The sequence below is a fragment of the Vanellus vanellus genome, assembly GCF_965231255.1.
Source record: "Vanellus vanellus genome assembly, chromosome: 3".
NCBI lineage: Eukaryota > Metazoa > Chordata > Aves > Charadriiformes > Charadriidae > Vanellus > Vanellus vanellus.
The window spans coordinates 41,439,294-41,451,692 of record NC_138907.1 but is presented as its reverse complement, the minus strand read 5'-3'; the positions used below and the strand labels follow the sequence as shown (position 1 = coordinate 41,451,692).

Genomic DNA, 12,399 nt, shown 5'->3' with positions numbered 1-12,399 from the left:
TTCCCTGCTTTGGGGGCTTTTTTTTTTTTTTTTTTTTTTAAGCAGATCAACCTCTTAAGTGGTTTTCTGAAATCTGAGTTTGAATCCTCAAAGACAACCAAACAGGCTGTAACTGTCTCCAGTGCCGGCTGCAATCACACAGCAAGGAATTCAAAAGATAAGGCTCTAAACTAAAAACAGAGTTGTCTTTAGGATTGGAAGCTGAGATCCAAGTTTTATTTATATGAAAAACGCATGCATATCCTCTTCCCCTACCAAAGTTGTTATCTAAAAGCCTGGTCAAACAATTAGAGGATATATTGCACATCATCAAAAATTACACAAAAGACTGTTGCAGATCACAGATTGCTACAAAACCTACTAAATCAAATTAGCCTACATTGCTAATGGAAGAATCACATTCAGTTGAGTGCTTTATGTAAAAAGTATAGACTATTTACATAGGCTTTTAAGAACTACCTATTTTGGAATTTTGGTTATACTTCAAATGCAGCAGAATGGATTATGTCCCTTTTTACGGTCTCAAGAGGACTGACTGAATTAAATACTATCACAGCTTAGATTCAGAAAAATAAACCTGCAGGCAGATAGTATTTGTTCAACTTATTAGAGTCAATTTAAAAAAAGAAAAAATATAAAAACAAGCAAAAAATCCCCACCAAACCAACACAAAACAAAACATGAACTGGTTTGGCAAGACAACGAAATCAAAGAAACGGGATTACTAAAAGACAAGAGATCCTAAATTTATAAAATGGTAATCTTTATGTGCATACAATTAAGACACTTAAAGAGACCCCTAAATACCTTATAAATAGAAATGTTCACACTTTACAAATTTTAAAACAAATATAAAAAATTCCAAGATATCTCCATGATAGGCACTGCTAATATTTTTAAACTATATTTCGTACTAAAAGCCTCAATATCTTTAAGAATATTAGTATCAAAAATTTAGTCCTAACAACTTTATTTCATAGTCCTTGACTTGGAATTATGAGGGGGATAACAGGAAAATAGCACTGCCTACACCTTGTGGTAAGAAAAAACAATGTACTTTGGAAAAAATAAATAGCTCTTCTTAACACACGCTTATGCGTATACTTTGTGCCTTAATATTTTCAGTGTTCTATTTTCACTTTCAGTATGTCAAAAAGTTCCACATAACAAATACATGCTCAGATAAGCCTAGTTAGGACACTACAGGCACAGCAAAATATACAAGTTAGATGTTTTATTAAGATTCTGCAGCTGAATAAGTATGAGAAAAGAAACCATCATTCTGTATTTCTTTTCCTATTATAATGACAAAGCAAGTTATTTTAAGGGACAAAGGTATAATTAAAGTAAGGTGAACAAAGCCACCCTTGCCTTTGTTTACCAAGGTATAAAGGAAGTTTCTAAAAGTAACTAAATTGTTTCTTTAGAATCCCACATGAAACATTAACAACCCATTGTTTTGCACTGTGCTTATTGACAAAAATGCTTTAAATCCTTTTCATTCCCCCCCATCACATAAAACAATAACTGAAAATCAGACAGAAGCAGAATGATAAAACATATGAGTATAGGTCTGAAATTAAACCAAAGAATACATTTAAAGTAAAAAAGGTGAAGGGAGGGCTAGTTACACATCACAATAAAGTTACTGAGACAATAAACTCATGAGTCTTGAGACTTAAATGAAGTCAAATCAAGGATTAGCTGAGTATCCCAACTATAATGTTATTCCACTCAACACTTCAAAATACATGTAATAGATTTATCTTGCTGAGGATTAATGTAGGAATACTAATTCTTGCCATTTTAAGGCAAAGTTACTTTGCTCTTTGAAAAAATAGTTTAGTAATGACTCAAACAACCAAGCAAAATTAAACCCAAGTTCCATATTTTGAAAACAAACTAAAATTGGCTTTCTATGTCTAGAATACTCCGAAAAAGGTAATCTAATTTTAGAAGTTCCAAGAACCTAGAAAATTCTATTCATTCTGAGATTAGACATTTTAAAAGATAATTTCAAGAGATACAAAATAAAGTTTTGTCAAGCTTATATATTTAATTACTTGTATGATAGTAACTTTTCTGCAGCACAGCATTGTATTCTGTATAAAACACCAAGCACACTGTTGAAGATAATAAAACCCAGAAATATGTGAAGTGCCATGAGTAACAAGAAAAGGAAAGTACTGAGATAAAACTGTGTTCTCAAACTGTTAATATAAAACACGGAAAAAGTTCAATGACCTATCTGCCAAGTAGCTTTCTTTTAAAGTCTTACAGTAGGATTTATTTATTACCTGGATATTGAACAAATTAAATTCTGAATTGCCTTGCAACAATAGGGATGATCTTTGTGATTCCTTCCCACAAAGCAATCAAACGTTGCTGAACCTACTAACTGTCAAATTCTGATACTGCAATATGACTAGAACATAATCAACTTCTAACCTAAAACCTTTGGATCTTCTTGTTCACCTTCAAAAAGCATTATTCTTATCAACTTGAGATCAGAATTTCCTAAGGACAGAAGGAATTCTCTGCAACCTTAAATGAACTGTATTTTTCAAAGGTATACTATTGCTTACGCACATTTAAGGTTGATACAGAGCTCACTAGATGAAGGTGTTTGGCAAATGTTATACAAAAAGCCAGACTACATGAAACTCAAACATACAACCTTAACTCTCTGCCTCAAAGGGTATCAATACATGTAGAAAAAAAATATAATTTTAAGAAAATCTCGCAAGGCAAGCTGCACCAATCACATTATCTTGAGAAGCACACAAAATGCTTAGGGAAAAAAATTGTGTGTATTGGTAGAAATTGTTTTGCAAGACTGCATGGACTCAACTGAGAAATACTGTATTCATTCTGTGGTGCTAAATCAGCTGTACAAGAAGTTTTTGACTGTTGGGCACTGCCTTTTCACACCTACAAAAAGGCAGCGGTAAAACCTTTATTGATCTCAGTGAAGATGAAGCAGACTCTTCATCTCTGCTCATGCTGTAGGAGGCACTCAAATAACTTTACCACATGGACAATGCAGAGAAATCTGACAAACCATGCTGTCAAGTCACTCAGACATGCATATGAAATACTGAGGTCTCAGGTGCATTCTTAAGGGAATTTATAAGTACTACTGTCCTTTAGTCAGGATATTACAGAGAAAAAAAAATAAAAAACACAGGCAACAACTTGTTCTTAATGCTATATTTGATCAGTATGACTCACACCTAGACACTCACATAGAAATAGGCAGAAAGATAATTGGTCAAGATGGACTCAACATACATTAAGCTATTTAATCTAAACATAGTAAGTGTTGACCAAATAGTATCAAAAATCAAAGAAACATTTTAAGTGACCAAAAGTAAGCATCTTGATACACACAAGACAAAAATGCCTACTCTCCTTGACACTAACATTTAATGATATTCAATCCCAAGGGGATTTTTTTTTGAAGTATTAACGGTGCCACAGCTTCCTACTATACCTAAACAACACCTTTAAATAACAAAGACAAAAAGAATCTGTTTTAAATACATGGCATGCATTGAAACTATCTGAATGCCCACACTTAACCTTGATCTAGAGCTATGGAACAATGAAAACATGCCAAATAATTGACTGCTACACCTTTGCATTTCCTGCAGTCCTTTTATTAGCATATATTAGTGATTTGTCTAAATAAGCTTCATTTATAAATTTTTCTCTTCATATAGGTAGCCTAGAACGTCGTTCATACAATTAGTCAAGATGACTTTTTACACAATGTAAAATACTAAAAAGTTAACTTTCACATTCAATGTTTTATTATTTGCCTGTAGTTTTTTGTTTCTCTAGCTTGAGCAGATTATTTTTTTCCAAGAAACACTTTGAATCAGCTTTTCCATTTACTATGTAACTTCTCTTTAGAAAATAATCTTTTCTGTATCACCCAACTTGTTGCAAAGAAGGATAACTAGTGCAACACATTTAACAAGGAAACCCCCTGGATGTTGGGAAAGTCTCTTCCCAGAAGAGACACACTGATTGACAGGAGAGATTCGCACTGAAAACACACCTTTCCTCACAAGCAATGTGAAACTCCCTGAAGTACATTTTGTGCTTGGAAGTATCCCCTGCCCCCTCCACAGTATTCCTATTAGGCATATCCTAACAGAATGAGAATCCAAGATGACACAAATTAATCTAATATTCTAAAATAATTTTAAAGGGCACTTAAGTTGGTAATCTTTTCTTATAGAAGACTACTTAAAACAATAAGCAGGCTGTAAATTTCATACAAACACTGAAAATATAAGCAGCATTTTAATATTAAACAAAATTCATGGATGCACACATTTAACTATTCCCCTCTTTTTGAATTGTTACTGTTTTCACGAAGGGAGTACTGCACATCTTGAACAGCATGTTTATTTTATTAGTTGAGAAAAAAGAGAACAGGGGGCTTTTGGTATATAGACAACTAACATACCTATTAAACACACAGTTACAGTATGGTCCATTACTTTTAAAGCAAATAAATTCATTTGTGCATTATCCATATCAAAATGGAAGTATGGTACAAAAAAGTTTTCACTCCATGTATTTCAATGTCCTTCCACTCTCCAGCACCAATTAAAATTGGTAGTATGCCCAAGCCATAAAAGATGCCAAAGAATATTGGGTCTCTGTTGCAAAACTGAAGGAAAGCTAGGCTACCACATCACCAAGCCCACCTACCCTGTTGCATTAACAGCACAAAATGAAACTGCAAGCAAACATGGTTATAAGAAACTGTATCTTCTTTATACCAAGAACAGCATGGAGATTTCAAATGTATTTTAACACAAACCACTGTAGTAATGGTGTCATATCTTCCAAAACAATTGAGTATTTCAAAGCTATTTAGCAAATAATGCTTCTTGGGTATAGAAGTGATTATTTGATAGGTCTCTTTAAATAAGCGAAAACGTGCATGCAGAAAGTGAAAGAACACTCAATCAACCAGTGCTAGACAAATTCCAAGTAGTCTGAAGGATCTCTTAGCTATAATACAAACTTCAGACACACGCTGTTTCAAACTGTAGCTGGAAGTCAAGATATGGTTTTTGGTAACATCTTGCCAACAGAAGCTTGGGTTACAAACAATAGCAGAGCTCTAGTAAGTGTTTTGGGGTTAAGCCTAAAAAATCCCACCAAGCTATTTTCTCTTTCACCAAGCATTTGTTCCAGTATCAAAAAGTCAACACTTTCTAGTGCAAATTAATGCCGTCCAATCCTTAAAACTGTATCTACTTCAACTGGGGCAAAATAAAAACTAGTACCTGTCTGAATTTTCATTGACTTCCCATAGAACAGCAGCATTCTGCTTAACAACACTTCATCTTCCCCCAAAACGCAAAACAAATGAGGGAGTAAGATCCAGAAATACTGCTTTCCATGAACGTATTTACGAAACTAAGGAGACTACTGAATTTGTTCAAACCTAGACAGAGCAAGTAGGAACAACACCATAGAATAAACTGTCTAAAACAAGACAGTCTTGTTAATATTACCTGTGTACACACATGCCATGCACTTACATTAGAAAAAAAAAAAAAGAGTTACCCAAATATTATGTGTAGCCTTCTAGGAAGCAGAGACATTTTCTTATCTCTGCAGTTTTTCTTTGGCCCTTATTTGAACTTGACTTACTGGTTGCATTCAACCAAAATATATCCACATGGACTATAATTAGCAATCCAATCCAATTAAAGATATTGGGGTCAACTTGAAGGCTTCCGTAAAAAAAAAAAAAAAAACCACCAACAAACACACAACCAACAACCAAACAGTCCTGCAAACAGAATCTTAAGTAGTACACTTACTTTCAAAGTCAAAATAAGCTTCCTTCCCCATCTCCTGTACACTCTTTCCATATTCCAGCACAGAACAGACAGAACTGGCCTATACAGAAGCTGGCAGAAATAAGGGATCATGCTTAAAATGTCACTTGTCAGATCTGCTTATTTGCATGCTTCTTGTCTTGAGAGTAAAGACCTCTATATGCAAAATGTGGGGAACCATGTTTGTCTGTTATCAAAGTTTTAGCGAAACCTAAACAAACATCAGCAGAAGAGACTGCTGTAAAGTTTTTTCAGTACTGAAAAAAGCTGGTGATGCAGTCATATCGTAATTTTCGCAATAAAACTCTTCAACAGAAGCTAAGTGAATCAAGTCTGAGATGTTTTCATAAAAACACTGAGATGATGTAGATATATACAAATAGCCAGTCAACCAATAACTACAATAAAGAAAAAAAAATAGAATAAAGATGGAGATGGAATTGTTTATTCCTTTTCAGCTGTAAGAGAATAAGATTTTTTTTTTTTTTTTTTTTTTTTACATACACCCTTTAAATAAGGTATCACGGGGAGAACGTGAAAGCAACAGCACTGGCTATTTCATGCCTCTTAGATTCCCATCCAAAAGTAAACTCAGCAGCGCAGCTCACACACAGCACCGGAACAGCCTATAAGCCCGTTAGCTGCTCGTTACATCACGACCGTTCGCATCCCAACGACAACACATCACGCTGTGACCCACTGACTGTCTGTCTGTCTGTCTGTCTGGTCTCAGGCGCTGCGTACCGACCCCTAACAACGCCCCCCGCACGGCGCCTCCGCGGCCTTCCCGCGTGTGTCCCCCCACACGGGGCACCCCACGCTGCACCCACCCTCGGGGTGCGGGCAGACCCGCCTGCTGCCCACGGCTCACCCCACCGCAGCGCTGGGTATTCCCCGACACCTGCCGGGACACCCCCCCGCCGCCCCCGCCCCTCACGGCCAGGACAGGCCTTCGTGCAGACCCCGGCCTGCGCCTCAACTTTGCCATGCGGGCCGCGGCCTCCATGATGGCCGGGGAGAGGTGGGCGGGCGGGGGAGCGGAGCGGGGGGGGGGGGGGGGGGAAGGGGGGGCGGTTTGTTTACTTGCAGCCGGAGCCGCCGGCGGCGGCAGCAGCAGCATCACTTGCGCGAGGCGCTGCCACCCGCGGCCCGCCCTGCTATTCTTAGCGCAGGGGCACGCGGGCGCAACACGCACACACGCACTCCCGCACGCACAGAAGTTCCCGGCGGATAACGGCCTCGCCGCCGTCGCGCCCCCCCCCCCCGCACGCACGGCCCCGGGAGGCGGCGGTTGGTGCGCGCGCGCCCGGCGGGGAGGGGCCGCCCGCGTGGGAACCGCCAGCCCCGCGCCCGCGCGGGCAGCGCCCCCGGGGGCGCGCGCCCTGCCTTGCCCCCGGCCCCATCCCCGCCGCCCCGTTACATAACCTGCCCCCCCACACACACACCCGCTCCGCCCCGCCCCAGCTCCGCGCCGCCGGGAGGGCGACCCCCTCACACACACCCCTCCCGCCCACCCCCCCCCCCCGCCACCGGCTCCGCTCCCGCCCCGCCGCCGCCGGCAGCGCTAGGCCACGGGCGCCCCCCGCCCCGCGCTCCCCGCCGCCCCCGGCCGCGCAGCGCCGCCGCCGCCGCCCCGCATCCCCTCGTGTGCCGCCGCCCCAGCGCCCCGCCGCCGCCGCCGCCGCCCGGCCCCTCCCGCCCCGTACCTGCAGAGGCGGCGGCGGTGGCGGCGGCGCCGCCGCGGGCGCTGCTGCGGAGCCGGAGGGCGGCGGCGGCTCCAGGGGGAGAAGGGGAGGGAGGGCGCCGCTGCCTCCTCCCCTGTCCCCCCGCCGGGCTCGGCGGTCCCTGGCGGCCGGTGTCTCCGCGGGGGCGGGAGGAGGCGGCTCCGGCCCCAGGGCGCTGGCGGCGGCGGCTACATGGAGCTGCGCGCCCCGCTACGCAGGGAGGCGCCCGGGCGGGCAGCGCGGCCGCAGCATCGATGCGCGGGGTCAGGAGGGCGGCGGCGGCGGCTCCCCCCGGCGCACTCACCCCGGAGCCGCCCGGGCCCCGCTCTCGGCTCCTCCCGCCGCCTCCGCCGGGCTCGTTATTGACTTTCAGGAAAACTCCCGACGTCACTGGCTCCCCCCGAGTGTCTCCCCCTCCGCGGCGGCGGCGGCGGCAGCGGCGGCGGCATCCCCAGCTCTCGCGAGAAGCGCGGCGGGGACGGGGGGGGCCGCCAGACAGAGCGCGGGGAGCCAGACAGAGGGGGGCGGCTGAGGTGAGGGTGGGGAAGGCGGGGGGCCGGCGGCGGGAGGGGGGGAGCGGGGGAGGCGAGGCCAGGCAGGCAGGGGCGGCAGCCGAGCGGGGCGGCGTGTCCCGTCCCGTCCCGTCCCGTCCCCTCCCGTCCAGCCGCCGGGCCGCGGGTGGGAGCGGGAGGATGGAGGGATGGAGGTAGCGGCGTCCGCCGGCACTGGGCGCCCTGGATCTTTCACCGAGGGAGGTGAGGGAGATCGCCCGCCTGCGGCCGGGGAGCAGCCGCCGGGGGTCCCGCCCCCAGTTGCGCCGGGGGCGGCGGAGACGGAGCTGCCGCTGTCCTCCTCGGGAGCAGGAATCCGCCCCGCCGCTGCCCCGCTTCCTGCCGCGGCTGGAGCTGGCAACGGCACCGCTCCTTGCCGGACCCTCCGTCCCCTGTTTTATTTCCTTTGTTCTCGCCCTCCTGCATTTACGTAGTCCCTTGCCTTGCCTCCCTACCCGGAGCGGTCCACTTAGCTCTGCAAACTCTCCCAAGAATAAAACTATCTGTTACGCAGCAGGAAAGCTGTAACTCATCCATCCCTCGTTGAAGGGATGAAGTGGATGCACCGGCCGCGATATCGCTAAATTATCTGCGGGCTTCGAGTTACCCCAACAGGTAAAAAAAGACCTAGAGGAGCCTTACGCCCACCGCCCGTCGGCTCCTGACTCTCTGGCATTCCCTGCTGCCACACGCAATGTAGATGTGTGACTGGTGCCAACAGGGCAGCCGTGTCGCGGGGCGCTGGGCACGGCGTTCCGCTGGCTTAGCACTGCTGCTTCTGGGGCCGCGCAGGCTGGGGAGCCCTGGCCTGCGGGCTGCTGCGCCGAAAGCCAGGCAGGATCCCGCAACGCTGATTATTATCCAGCACGAGTTCATTGGTACGGTGCCCTCAACGCTTTATTTGATGGCTAAGTGGCTGCGTGCGTGCGTGTGTGTAAATACATGCGTTTAGGGCACGTCAGTAAGCTTTCTGTCATCCATGATTTAAACAATATGCACAGGTTAATTTTCTACACCTATTATACATGGAGTTGAGAGTGACTTCTGTCAGAACCTGTTACTGCAAAGGGGAAATGGGTATTTCTGATAGCTTGGAATACAACTGTTTGCACTGTTTCATCAGTGCAGAATTTATTCTAAAAATGGACTTGAAGGCATTCATCAAAGTTACATTTAAAAAGGCAAAAAATGTTTCTTTGGGATATACCCCATATTTCTTTTTTAAGTTTTCCTTCCTTTCCCATCCCACCTTCCTCTACAACCATTTGAAACATCAGTCCTCCTTTTCCCCGTGCCGCTACAGGGCTTCGGAGAGTCTTTTTCGAGCATCTAAATAATCATATGAGTTGGCACAGGACTGGAGAGTTGCCTCCGGGGGCAGTGAATCCTTTCCCTGCTGCAGCAGGCAACCACACCAATAATCCCATTCATAAATCTGCTGAGTTTCCTCTCAGAGCTATGAAGTTTGTTTGCCGCACTGTTCTTACTGGCAGGCTGCAGCCGAAGCTCTCCATTCCCCCAATTCTGAAGAAAAGCAATATTTATTATGTAGTTGATCAACGCGTCTTTTTGAAAAAGAAGTTGAAAAGTACCTTGCCAAGCACTACTTCCGTTCCCAGAATTTACCGTTTGGTCTTCTTCTTTCTCCGAAACGCTTGACTAGAGGGAGCGTCTTATCATCTATCAATATTTACATAGAGCCATAGTATTGATTATTAAAATACATTTATTCACTAACGTCTCCTTTTGACCGCTGGTGCTATGCTGCTCCTGAGAAACTAAAGGTGTAGTTCTTGGAACGTGCCTTCTGTTTGCTGCGGTTCCTCCGAAGGACCCGGGACCTGAGGCAGCGTGAAATCTGCCTGGGCAGCAGCTGATAGACAGGCCACCGACTGCTCAGATGCCAAATGTCGAGTGTGAAATCTGGGCCCACCGAAAGCAGTGGTACTTGATATCAGTCAGATCGAGAATTTACGGTGCATTCCTGCTATGCCCTAATCCCCGCCACCGACAATCACGAGTTTCTCGTTAGTGTATTTGTATAGCAGATCATCTTCATTTATTTCTCCTAATTATCAACAAGCCACCTGTGAGACACTTCTTTTATGATGACAGTAAGTTTGCTTAAATTTTTAAATAGATCCTAGGTGTAAAGCACGCTGGAAAATCTGACGTAAAAGCACATTTGTTTACATCTAAAAAGAAAAAAAGCATGCACCGAGGTAAAAATATTTTTATTAGAGAGGATAACATTTATCTGCAAGGAAAAATAGTTTTCTACATTTTTGTTTTGTTACAAATTGCTAAAAAGAAACAGTGGGCTGAAATCTGTCATACTGATCTGGAGGCTAAACGTATATTTTAGCAATACTGGATTAGGATAATTTTATCTATGCAATATGGACAACTATTCGCGGAGAAATCGTTTGTTTTGCTCAATATGACTTTAAAATCAGATTCACGATCATCTTAGTCCTTAGAAATCAAATACAATTGCTCTGGTTGGAAACTCATAGTTACCAGCTATTCCTAAGTTCTTGATGTTGCTCAACCTCATACATCGACCTTGATGTGCTAAATCTTACCTGTCGGGTTTTGTGTGGACTCTTAAATGTGCCATATAAATAAATGCTACTGTGCAACAGTTTGGGGGTTTGTTTGTTTGTTTGTTTGTTTTTACAGCATATAATCATTTTACTGCTTAGCATCTTACTCCAAGGCTTCAGAATGATTTCTGTAAAGAGTTAATCACTGTAAATTGGGCAGAAATGACCTCTTGATTAATAACCAAATAGAGGCATACCTCTTTCAGAAATAACATGGCTGTGATGTACATACTGTGAACATAATGAGGTTGTAGGTTCTGCAGAAATAACATCATTTTCAGATTAATTACAATGTGACATGAATTTAATGAACATACATATTAACAATATGCGCTAATGAAGAAAATCTTGAAATTCACATGAGAAGGACAATAGGACTGCATGTAAATTCAGGAGAAAATGGGAACCTCTGACATTACATATTCCGAATACAGAATCATGAAACAAACTGAATAAACCCCATTCATTGTCATCTATCCTGGCAGCGCCAGGAAGGTTGATAAACTTTTATACGGTCACTCATAATCGCGATTTCAACGGAACTAAAGGGAAAACCTACAGTTAATCTCTAAATTCTTTCCATTCTAAGGCATAAAAGGATGCACCCCTTGTTTTACTTAACAATTTCTCGTTAAGTGTTATCACTACCAGAGTGATGGGGTCTAAGACTACAGAGATCTACATCCTGACAATAAATAGTTAAACAGGAGAGGAGAAGATTCTGCCTGCAGAACACCCGATCTCTCTGCCTCTACGGATTACATCGCCTTCACTTTAATTTCATTCCTTGTTCCGCATGTCAGCTAATAAGCTTGTTTCCATGTAAGAATGCATTTAAAAAAAAAACCAAACTTGAAGTGTAGCAATTTTTAAAAAAAAAAAAAAGGACAGTAGGTCAGACGACAATCTCTGTAACTCCGTGTTACTGTCTGCCTTGTTATTCTTTGAAAAGCACACACAAGTATCAATAGAAACTGACTGACAGGAAAGCAACAAATTTTGCCCTACATAAAGTGATGCTTGAAATACATATTATACATTTCATTATGGTGAAGTTAAGGTGTTGCCTGCAGAAGTCGTGCCTTAAGTATTATATATATGTATAGTTCTTAAGAAGCTGAAACATGTCAATCAGTGAGCTTAAGTTCAGCTATGACGAGAGGTGAACGTGTACAGCTGATGTTGAGCTCTGACTCTGGATTCTCTGTATTGTCGTAGGCACACAGACACTTCAGGACTTTAACCACTGCCATCCAAATTGTAGTTGTCCCTCATGACAACTGGATTCCTCACAAGAAAGAGCACGTTCTGAAGCTGCAGAATTCAGATAAGCCATGTAGGAAAAACGTGGGCAGGGAGGGAAACACAACTTACTTGTGGTCAGTTGGATTTTACAGTGTTGTTTGTTTGGTTTTTTTCCTTTCTGTCACATTCACTTCTAAATAACTTCATTGCTTTAATCTCATTCTCCTTTGTCTTTACTGTCTTTGAGTCTCAGTTAATTTCTTTTTGGGCATTTCTGCCTCTGAGGCTGTCTCAGAGGGCGATATCCCACTCCATGTCCCTGGATATTTGTGATATGTTTGGGTAAAAAACATAAGAGGGTCATTCATTTATTTCTAATATAAAAGAGTTGAGAAAAAAACAA

General features: G+C 43.6%; 1 protein-coding gene across 1 annotated transcript in view; it reads right to left on the bottom strand.

Annotated features, from left to right (window-relative positions):
- AKT3 (AKT serine/threonine kinase 3) overlaps positions 1-7,995 on the bottom strand; it is a 157,236-nt gene extending 149,241 nt beyond the window's left edge. Inside the window, exon 1 of the mRNA XM_082481086.1 lies at positions 7,899-7,995. The gene's annotated coding sequence lies outside the window, so the exon portion shown is untranslated. The remainder of the gene's footprint in view (positions 1-7,898) is intronic.
- Between the last annotated feature and the right edge of the window lie 4,404 nt (positions 7,996-12,399).